Here is a 10,218-nt window from a genome sequence, read left to right on the forward strand (position 1 = left end):
TTGAAGAGGGTGGGGGAGACTAACTTCCCCCCCCCCCCTCTGCTAAAAAGGAGGACCAAGCTCTTGACGCCAAGCCTTCCATGGAGTACAATAAATGCCTAGTGCTATAACTGGCCTGAGAATGCATTTCTACCATTACAAAGAGCAGGTGAATGCAGGCCAGAGAGCTTTACACAGCTCACATTTAGGTAATTCTATATAACTACACAGTTACATAAGGTATCAGATTGAAAGAAAACCAGCGGTTCACTGCGTCCAACACTCCTCTGATTGCCTCAGTGCTCTCTCTTTATACTGGTAAACCAGAGGAAGGAGACAACTCACAAGTTATCCGTCTAATGGCATCATTGAGACACGTGTCTGGCCAGATTTTAGCCAGAAAGGTCATCACCTGGATAAAATCCTGCCAGATAATAACATGGCAGTCTAGGGGCAGAGCAGGTCTAAAGTTATCTGGCCTTGTGTAGCTGGATAACGTGCCACTTACTCAAATCTATCTTTTTGAAGATGTCCAGACAAGTAGTGATGTCTTACTAAAGGGCCTGAGGCACAATTGCCTATTTCTCGCCCCACAAATTTAATATATGCCCTATCAGGTTGTGCAGCCTCTCTCTCCCCTCCCCCTTTCCGTGTTTCTATAGATATTAAAATCCTGTGCTTCTGCCAGACCCTTGCACACCCTCCCCCACAATCCTCCAAAATAAAAAAATCAGTGCAGGGTTCAAACCTACCTGCTCCCAGCTCCAGTGCAGCATCTGCCATAATCTGCACTGGAAGGGATAAACAGTGGGTAAAGTTTTATACCCGGGGCACCCATTTCATGCCATTATTTGTAATTATCTGAACGGTATGTGTGAACATGGGTAATGTTTTGAAGATTTCCCCTTCCATGTGAATTGGTGGAAGGATGGAGCCTTGCAGAACCCTGCAGGAGAACGAGGCTTTGAGAAAGCTGCTCCCAGTGCTGACGGGAAAGATCTGAACCAGGCCACAGCTGGACTTGCTGCTCCTCTTGTTGTTCAGTCTGGAGCTGAGGAGGTTGTGGTCTATTGCGCTGAAGACTGCTGAGAGAGCCAGGAGAATTAATATTGCTGATTGTCCATGATCCAGACATAGTCTGAATTTATCTGAATATATCCACCAGGCTGACTAGTATAATTTTGGCACGGAAGGAAATCAGATCGGTAGGGGTTCAGGGCATCGGTGGTATTTATTTATTTGGATCGGGATCAGTGCTTTCATTAGGCAAAGTCCTGCCAGCACAAGGTGCGGAGAGGCATGGTGCAGAGCCATTACAGCCCAAGAAGGGAGCGCTGTGCCTGAGTCACTGCAACCAGTAGGAGGGAACCGCCCTCACCAGGTAAACTGGGAGAGGGAAGTGGAAGAAAAAGCAAACCGAAGGAAATAGAGGCCTCAGTCCTTAATTTTCCATTACCACCTTAGTCCTTCATATTAAGCTGATTCCAATGTGTTGCCTAATTTAACTTAAATCAGAGCTCTCAAATGCCTGTTTAAAAAGCCAAGTTTTCAAGATTTTCTTAAAAACCCCAAAAGTCTCTTTGCAGCCTTAGTTCAGAGGGCAGAGAATTCCATAGTTTGGGTCCGGTGATCGCTATGGCTCTCTCCCTCACCTCAACTCAAATTTTATTTATTTATTTGATTGCGATGCCACCTAGACCCAGCCCAAAGTGGCTCAAAAAAGAAAAATTACATACACAGTCAAAAAAAAAAATAATAATAATAAGGGGGGAAAAGCAAGACGGCCACCACAGCGGCAAGACGCTCTCTCCTTGTTTCTTTGAAATAACTTACCTATATCGAAGAAAATGCCACACGCCAAAAGAAAAGCTAAAATAAGAGAAGCAGCTACCTCGTCTCCGGTATTCGATAACCAACAAACCAGGCTTGAGACCTTCTTTGCCGCTGCCGCAGAGACAAAGCCGGAGGAAGCAGCCGCTACAACTGCCAAAGCAGAGCGGGCAGCGGCGTTGTTGGCTGATGAAATCACCCTGAGCCCCGGTGCACCCCCCCCCCCCCCCCCCAATCTCCTATCCCACCCGACACAGCATCAATAGAGGTGAGCCCTCAAAGATTTGGAAATATGAATAGACTTTCCTCTCAACATGGTTTGGACATATTGAAGGGAGACTCACCTAGACTCAGTGAAGAGCGGGAAATGAAGGCCATCGAGGAGATAGTTAGGGGGAGCACCTCAGGAAGGGAAGCTTTGGTGAAAAAAACCTCAATTGAGATATTGACCCCGAAGGAGAAACCGAAAGTCATAAACATGGATACTCTTTGGTATGCTATAAAAAGTTTAGAAACATCAATTTTCATCTTGACTAAAATAACTAGAGTCAAATCAGACATTTTTGAATACTGAAAAAGAAATGACTCTGCAAGCGAATAAGAATCTGCAATAGTTTCTTTGATATTTTTTTAACAGGTATCCAGGACAGGAATTAAAAGGAGTATTTGATGGTTTTAAGTTTGTAATTATTTTGGTTATGATGTTACTATCTATTGCACTAAAATCAGTAAAAGAGCAAATGGTAGGGGGTAACATTGATATAGGTATAGGAAGCATTGAAAATTCTGCTGATATTGTATCTATTTTGTTTGCAAAGTGTTTTGCTATGTTGTTACATAACTCATTGGTCGTTATATGAGAGGAGGTTTGGATTGTCATTGTTAAGTTTCTTACTATATTAAATAATAATTTTGGATTTCCATTTGCAGCTTGAATTTTTGTAGTGTTTTTTTGCTTTTATAATTTCTTTTTTGTATTGTAGAAATGTATAGTAGGCCTGTTTTCGAACTGGCAGAAGATTTTTACGCCATTTGCATTCCAGATTACGGAGTTTGTGTTTATGAATCTTAGAGTATTATTATACCACAGAGAAGTGGTTTTTAAAGATTTTTTGTAAACTTTAAAAGGTGCTATATGATCTAGAGTTTGTTATAGTATTGTCCCAATAAGCTATCATCTCAGAGACTTCAACATGTGGATTTTGATTTATTTTAGGAGTTATAGATTCAATGAAGTTTTCGGTGTTTATTTTCTGATGTTTTGTAACATATGTATTATTTTGTGTGTTGTCAATATCATTATTTTTGATAATTTTATTTTTTCCTGTAATTTTTATCAAAAAGTGATCCGACCATGGAACAGGCAAAATTTCTGTAGTTAAATCCAAAAGTGATTGGTTATACCAAAATTGATCCAGGGTATTCCCTAATTTATGTGTGGGTTCTTTTATTAATGGTAACAGGTTGAGACCTGATAAAGCATCTATTAAATGTCACTGTTTGTTGAGTTGGTTGACTATTAAAGTGAACATTGAAGTCTCCTGCTATGACTGTGTTAATGAGATCACATGATAGTGTAACAACTGTTTCCCAAAAAAAAAGGATAGATGGTTTGCAAGAACACCAGGAGGACTATAGATTAAACATATATTAATGAGGTTGGTAGAGATCAGAAGGATTTCAATCGGGGTCTCATTTTTTGGAATGAATTTCTTACAAGGTGATAATTCAGATTTAATAATGGCTAATAATCCCCCACCTCTACGATTTAGGCGTGGCTAAGAAATAGGAGTATATCCTTCAGGACATAAATGATGGCTTGCAGTCTTTTGTGATAGTTGTGAATGAGGCCCTTTATTTTTCATGTGATAAAGCAGCCCATTCCTCATGAAAAAGAGCCTCCAGATCCTGTAAATTCTTTGTCTAGCATGAACTCTGTGTTTGAGTTCTCCCTAAAGTGGCTCAATGATGTGAGGATAGGAGACTGTGATGGCCACTCAAGTTCGAACCATCCCTTTCTTCTGTTGCAGCCACTGAAGGGTCAACTTGGCCTTATGCTTTGGATTACTAGCCTGTTGGAAAGTCCAAGTGTGGCCCATGTGCAGCTTCCTGGCTAACTAATACAAATTCTCCTCCCAATATTTTCTGAGAAGATGCAGCATTCATCCTGCCATCAATTTTGACTAAATTCCCTGTGCTGCTGTAGCTCACCCCTCCAACCCAGCGATCCACCTCTATGCTTCACAGTAGGGATGGTGTGCTTCTCTTCATAGCATTTATGGTTGTGACCATAAAAGTTCAATTTTGGTCTCATCATTCCAAATTATTTTGTTCCAGAAGTTTTGAGACTTCTCTAGGTGCTGTTTGGCATATTATAAGCGGGCTGTTTGGTGGCATTAATAGCTTTTTTTTTTAATGGCAACTCTACCATGCAGCCCATTTTTGTTCAATTATCTCCTTATTTTGTAGGCTGACACACCCACATCACTTTATTACAGAAAAGCCTGTATTAGAGTAAAAGTTGCTTGTGGGTTTTTCTATGCAACCTGACAAATTTTCCTGCTATTTGTGTGAAATCTTTATTGGTCTACCTTAGTATTAAAAGAACCCATAATTTTCCACTTCTTCATCAGAGCTTGAACAGTACTGATTGGCATTTTAAAATCTTTGGATATCTTTTTATATCCTTTTCCGGATTCATAAAGTTGAACTACCTTTGCTCACAGATCCTTTGACAGTTCTTTTGCTCTTCCCATGCTTCAGTAACCACCAAAGTCAGTGCAGCTGTTTCTCAAGAGCTAAGAAACTCCATTAACTATTTATACAGACACTAATTACAATCAAACAAGGCACAAGTGTGGATACCTACCCTTCATTGCCATATCAACCTGTGTGTGTCAACTTGAGTGTATATTATCAGCCCAAACTTTTGACCAGGACCATTTTATCATTTCCCTTATTGCTATAGTTTAATGATTGTGCTATTCTGTGATGTAGAATAGTTTTAATTCGAAACACATTAAAAATAAGACATAATTTTGTCTGATCACTCATGTTTTGTTTTTTTAAATGCTGCATATCTTACAAATTCTGCCAGGGCTATACAAACTTATGAGCACAACTGTATGCATCTGGACTGATCTAGGGTATAAACAGGAACTGTGCTTTTCTGAATGTAGCAAAGGCAACTCAGAAAAGATGCAAGCACTTTTTATTATTGCAACCTAGGATCCTGCAGATTGGTGCATTATTCTAGCTGATTTTTCCTCACGTGTAATAATAAGGACCTTCATTTTAAGTTTTTTATTTTATTGCCCCAAGAATTTGGCAGTGTTTACTATAACCAACAAAGCAGAAGAAAAACATTTAGAAGGGAGCGGGAGAGAGATTTATTTTTTTTTTTGCTGAATAAACACTGAAATTCCCAAGGAAAATAAAAAAAACTGAAAATAAACATCTCATATTTGAAAATTAATCATCTATAAACCTTGGTGCATGACTGCTTGTTTGAGCTCAACGCTGGTGCAAGAAACACCTACTGCCTCATCCCCTATCATGCAGCTGACCCCTTCATTCACCTCTCCTCTCACCTCCTCTCTCAGCCCAGCATTCACCTCGCCTTCTGCCGGGGCTCACGCCGTCCCCCGGGGACAGGAGCCCGCTCATCACCCCCTGGTGAGCCGTGCAGACGCAAGCGGCAAGAAGAAATTTTGGAAACAGGAGGAGAGACACTAAGAAGAAAATCCCCAGTGCTGCTCGCCGCGTGAGTACAAGCCGCGCCCCCGACAGGCACTAGGCCAATCAGAAGCCGGCTGGAGCCCCTTTAAACCCGCAAGGCTCCCGAAGGGGCGCGACCTAAGGGGCCTGCCCCTTAGTGCGCCCCTTGGTGAGCCACAGGTCCGAGATTCGCTCCCAGAGGCAATCAGACGCGCCCCTGCCCTGCCTTCAGAGCCACTTTTTGCCTCTTTCCTAAAGATCTCTTCTGACCATCCTCCAGCATTCACCCAACTTTCATTCAGCATCCATACATCCAGTCCCCAGCACTCCAGCACCCATATCCAGGCTCCATCATTCATCTAATCCCTCTTCCAGCACCCATCCATCCAGTACTCCTCTAACCTCATCCAGCACCCATCCATATAATCTCCAGCATTCAAGCAACCAACCAGGAGAGTGCTCCAGAGCCCTTCAATCTCAAGCGATTGCTAAACGCTGCGCACCGGGCCATCTCTTCCCTAACCCGACCACTCTCAAATTTTCTCTCCTTCAAGCACTCACTACATTCTACTTCACTGCTATTTAACCTTAACCACCATGTTCGGCTCTACGCTCTACCAAACCTATCAGCCAGCCTACCTCTTTCAGGCACAGCAAGCCAAAATGCAACCAATCTCAACTATTCCTATCCTCCAACGCCATACTCCCACAACAGGAACTCCCTCCAGACAAGCCCGTCATCGCTCTTTAATAACCCTGACGCCTATCCTGATTGCACCAATCACGCAACTTCTAGGCATTACTCTTTTCACCCTCTTTTCAATGCGCAATCCCTTAACAAAAAATCTCAGATACTCAATGATTACCTGGTAGACGTCAAGCCAGACATATGCGCTATAACTGAAACATGGCTGAAACCCACAGACACCGCAATAATAAATCAATTACCAACACAGTCCTACAACATCTTCTCCCTCCCCAGACTGAAAAAAAGAGGCGGTGGCATCCTATTAGCAACAAAAAAAGGCCTCGGATTCTCTCAACGCTCAGTCACTTCTGACCCTAAACTAGAAATCGGCTTCTTCACATCAGACCATCTTCAAATTCTTTTAGTCTACACCCCTCCAGGCCTCTTGGAATCGGACACTTCTCCTATCATTGAACTAATCACAATCACGATCAATTTGGACGCCCCAGCTATAATTATGGGAGATTTCAATCTACACGTAGATGACTCTACTCTCTCGCCCAGTTGCGAAGCTTTCCTCACAGTCTTATCAGCCTTGGGATTCAAGCAGATAGTCAACAAACCCACTCACAAAGCAGGCTACACGCTAGATCTAATCTTCATCAACTCAGGCATCAATCATGCTTCACAACAGATTTGCAAGAAGGTCCCCTGGTCAGACCACACACTAATTTCCACCAAGTTCACAATAAATGAAACCAGCTTGGTCCACAGACTACAACCCTCCTTCCAATACAGAAGAACATGCCCGTCGGAAGACCTCAGCAATCAACTCACCTCACAACTCTCCAACATAGATCTCACCAACCCTAACTCAGCTCTTCAATCCTGGAACAAAATTACTGAATCCATAGCAAACAATTTATGCCCCCTTGTAACCAAAAAACCCAACACCAATGCGCTCAAAAGACACCCCTGGTTCACCAATGAACTCAGAAAACAAAAACAAAGCTTAAGACAGAAGGAGAGCAAATGGCGTAAAGCTCCATCAACTAGCACACTCTCCGCCTACAAAATGGCACTCCACCAGTACAAGACATCAACCGAGAAATTCAAAAGGGACTTCTACGCACACAAGATTCACGACCTCGCCTTCGACGCCAAAGCGCTCTTTGCTTTCGTCTCCAACCTAACCCAAATCAACGCACCAACTATCGTTATTGATCAAGCTCAATCAAAAGCTGAAGAACTGGCGCTGTTCTTCCACAACAAGATCATCAATCTCTTATCCCAGCTGCCCAACTCCACCCCCCAGTACTTGAGTTCACTCCAACTAACAAACAACAAATCCATATTTATGGATGCATTCAATCTAATCTCAGCCAAAGAGATCCAGTCACTCTTACAGAAAATGAAGCCCTCCTCTCATCCCGCAGACTACATCCCTACCAAACTTCTCCTGACAATCCCGGAATCCATCTCTCAAACGCTGGCAGATATCATAAACTGCTCTTTATCTCAAGGCCTTTACCCAGATGATCTCAAACTGGCTTCCCTCAAACCACTTCTAAAGAAACTAAACTCAGACCCCAACGACCCGAACAACTACCGACCGATCGCCAACCTACCACTTATAGCTAAAATCATGGAAAAACTAGTTAACATGCAAATCACAGACTACATCGAAGACAACAACCTCCTCTTCCCCTCCCAATACAGGTTTCGCAAAAATTCCAGCACAGAATCTCTCCTCCTATCACTGACAGACCACCTTATTTTGACAAAGGACAATCTTTCCTTCTGATTCTATTAGACCTTTCGGCAGCTTTCGATACCGTTAACCATGCCATCCTCATAAACCAACTCTCAACCACTGGAATAGTAGGCACAGCCCTAGCCTGGTTCAAAACTTTCCTCAACAATAGAGGCTACAAAGTGAAAATTCACAACAAAATCTTCCCGACATGACGCTCCTGTAGGAGTCCCACAGGGGTCCTCCTTATCACCCACCTTGTTTAATATTTACCTTCTTCCGCTGTGCCAGCTTCTAACTGACTTAAAAGTCAAACACTTTGTCTATGTGGACGATGTCCAGATAGTGATCCCTCTTAAAGATACACTTGGGAATCCTGCCTCGTAAAAATTAATGACCTGCTCGCCAGCCTAAACCTTGTACTTAACACTACCAAAACAGAACTCATGCTAATCTCTCCAGAAATGAACCACAATGACAACACCCCTCCAATCAACTCACTCTCCTCCAAAGTCAGAGACCTAGGAGCTTTAATTGACAACAAGATGAACATGAAAGCATTTGTCAATCGTACCACCAAGGACTGCTTCCACAAACGCCAAGTGCTGAAAAGGATAAAACCGCTTTTCCATTTCCATGACTTTATAACAATTCTTCAAGCAATTATTTTTGCAAAATTAGATTACTGTAACGCTATCCTACTAGGTCTCCCTTCGTCGTATACTAAACCACTACAGATGGTCCAAAATGCGGCGGCAAGAATCCTTACCAACACCAGAAGAAGAGAACACATCTCCCCCATACTAAAAAACCTTCATTGGCTCCCCATCCATTTCAGAATTACATATGTCCATCACCATCATATACAAAACCATCCACCACCTTACATCACTCGACCTTCAACACCCTCTCATTCAACACAACTCCAAAAGACCGACCAGAGAAGCATACAGAGGAACCCTCCAGGTACCCAATACGAAATTCACACGGCATATAACCCTGAGAGAACGGGCCTTTTCGACAGCTGGACCTTCTCTCTGGAACTCCATTCCCACGAATCTTCGCCATGAACCTTGCCTCCTTACATTCCGAAAAAGACTTAAAACCTGGCTATTTAAACAAGCCTTCCCAGAACAATCTTAAATCTCATCTCTTCTACTCTAAGAGTGTTCCACTCCGGCACTGTAAATAATTAACTATGATGTTAACCTACTCATGCCTTTCTCTCTCTTCTCCTAGTTCCATTACCCTTGTTCATTGTAACTTCATTTCCTATACACGAGTTTCAGTTTTATGTTATCCTGCACCCCTTGTTCAAATGTAAACCGGCATGATGTGATTTTATCATGAATGCCGGTATATAAAAAACCTAAATAAATAATAAATTGTTAGCGGCGGGTCTAAATTCTAGGCAAGTCCTTATTTTGCAGTAAAGAGCAGTTATTTCTCTGGTTAAAGCTTTTCCTAGAATTGTGAAACTTTACTTCCCCCTATTTCTGGACTGTTGCATTGAGTATTTCCTCTTTTTTCTTAGGTAGGATTTTTTCAGTGCTACTGCAAACCAGATATATTTCTTGAATACTTATAAAACTGTATAAGTATAGAAATGCACCAATCGGCAGGGACACACCAAAACAGATTTATATTTTGTATGCAAAAGAAAAGAGCATGTTAACAAATCTCATTTATTTGCATCAAAAGCAACAAATCAGACAATATGGCTGCATCTCTCTCCTCCCTAATTACAGATGGTGTGGGGGAGCTTACCCTGCCCTCTCTGGCTTTTGGCTCTCAGTCAGACCCCCCTTCTCTGCAAACTCTGGAGACTAAGAATGCACTCAGCAGAAGTGAGCATTACTTGCCCACAATAATAATTTATTTATGTAATTAAATACTATTGTTTGTATTAAATATTTAAGTCAGGGAGGTGCAAACCAAAGTAGGTTATGTATTCTTGTATGTGAAAGTCTACACAATTATGAGATTAGGAAAGGCAGGATTTAAAGTTACTGCTTCCTCATTCTTAAAGAAAGTCACATGAATGTTTTCTCTTGGCTTATCCACCAGGAAAGTAGAGCGAGAAGCTTTAATTTTAATGTGCTTAAGCATCATATCCCAGCATTAATGACTTTCAGACCTACTTAGCATGACTATGCTCAAAAAGCCACTGATTAGATTATGAAATCTGTCCTCTTTTAGCTCAGCACATACAGCCTGCCTTTATTCCCTCACGATCATATGATTCCTGACA

This window comes from Rhinatrema bivittatum, chromosome 3 (assembly GCF_901001135.1).
Source record: "Rhinatrema bivittatum chromosome 3, aRhiBiv1.1, whole genome shotgun sequence".
In the NCBI taxonomy this organism is placed as follows: domain Eukaryota; kingdom Metazoa; phylum Chordata; class Amphibia; order Gymnophiona; family Rhinatrematidae; genus Rhinatrema; species Rhinatrema bivittatum.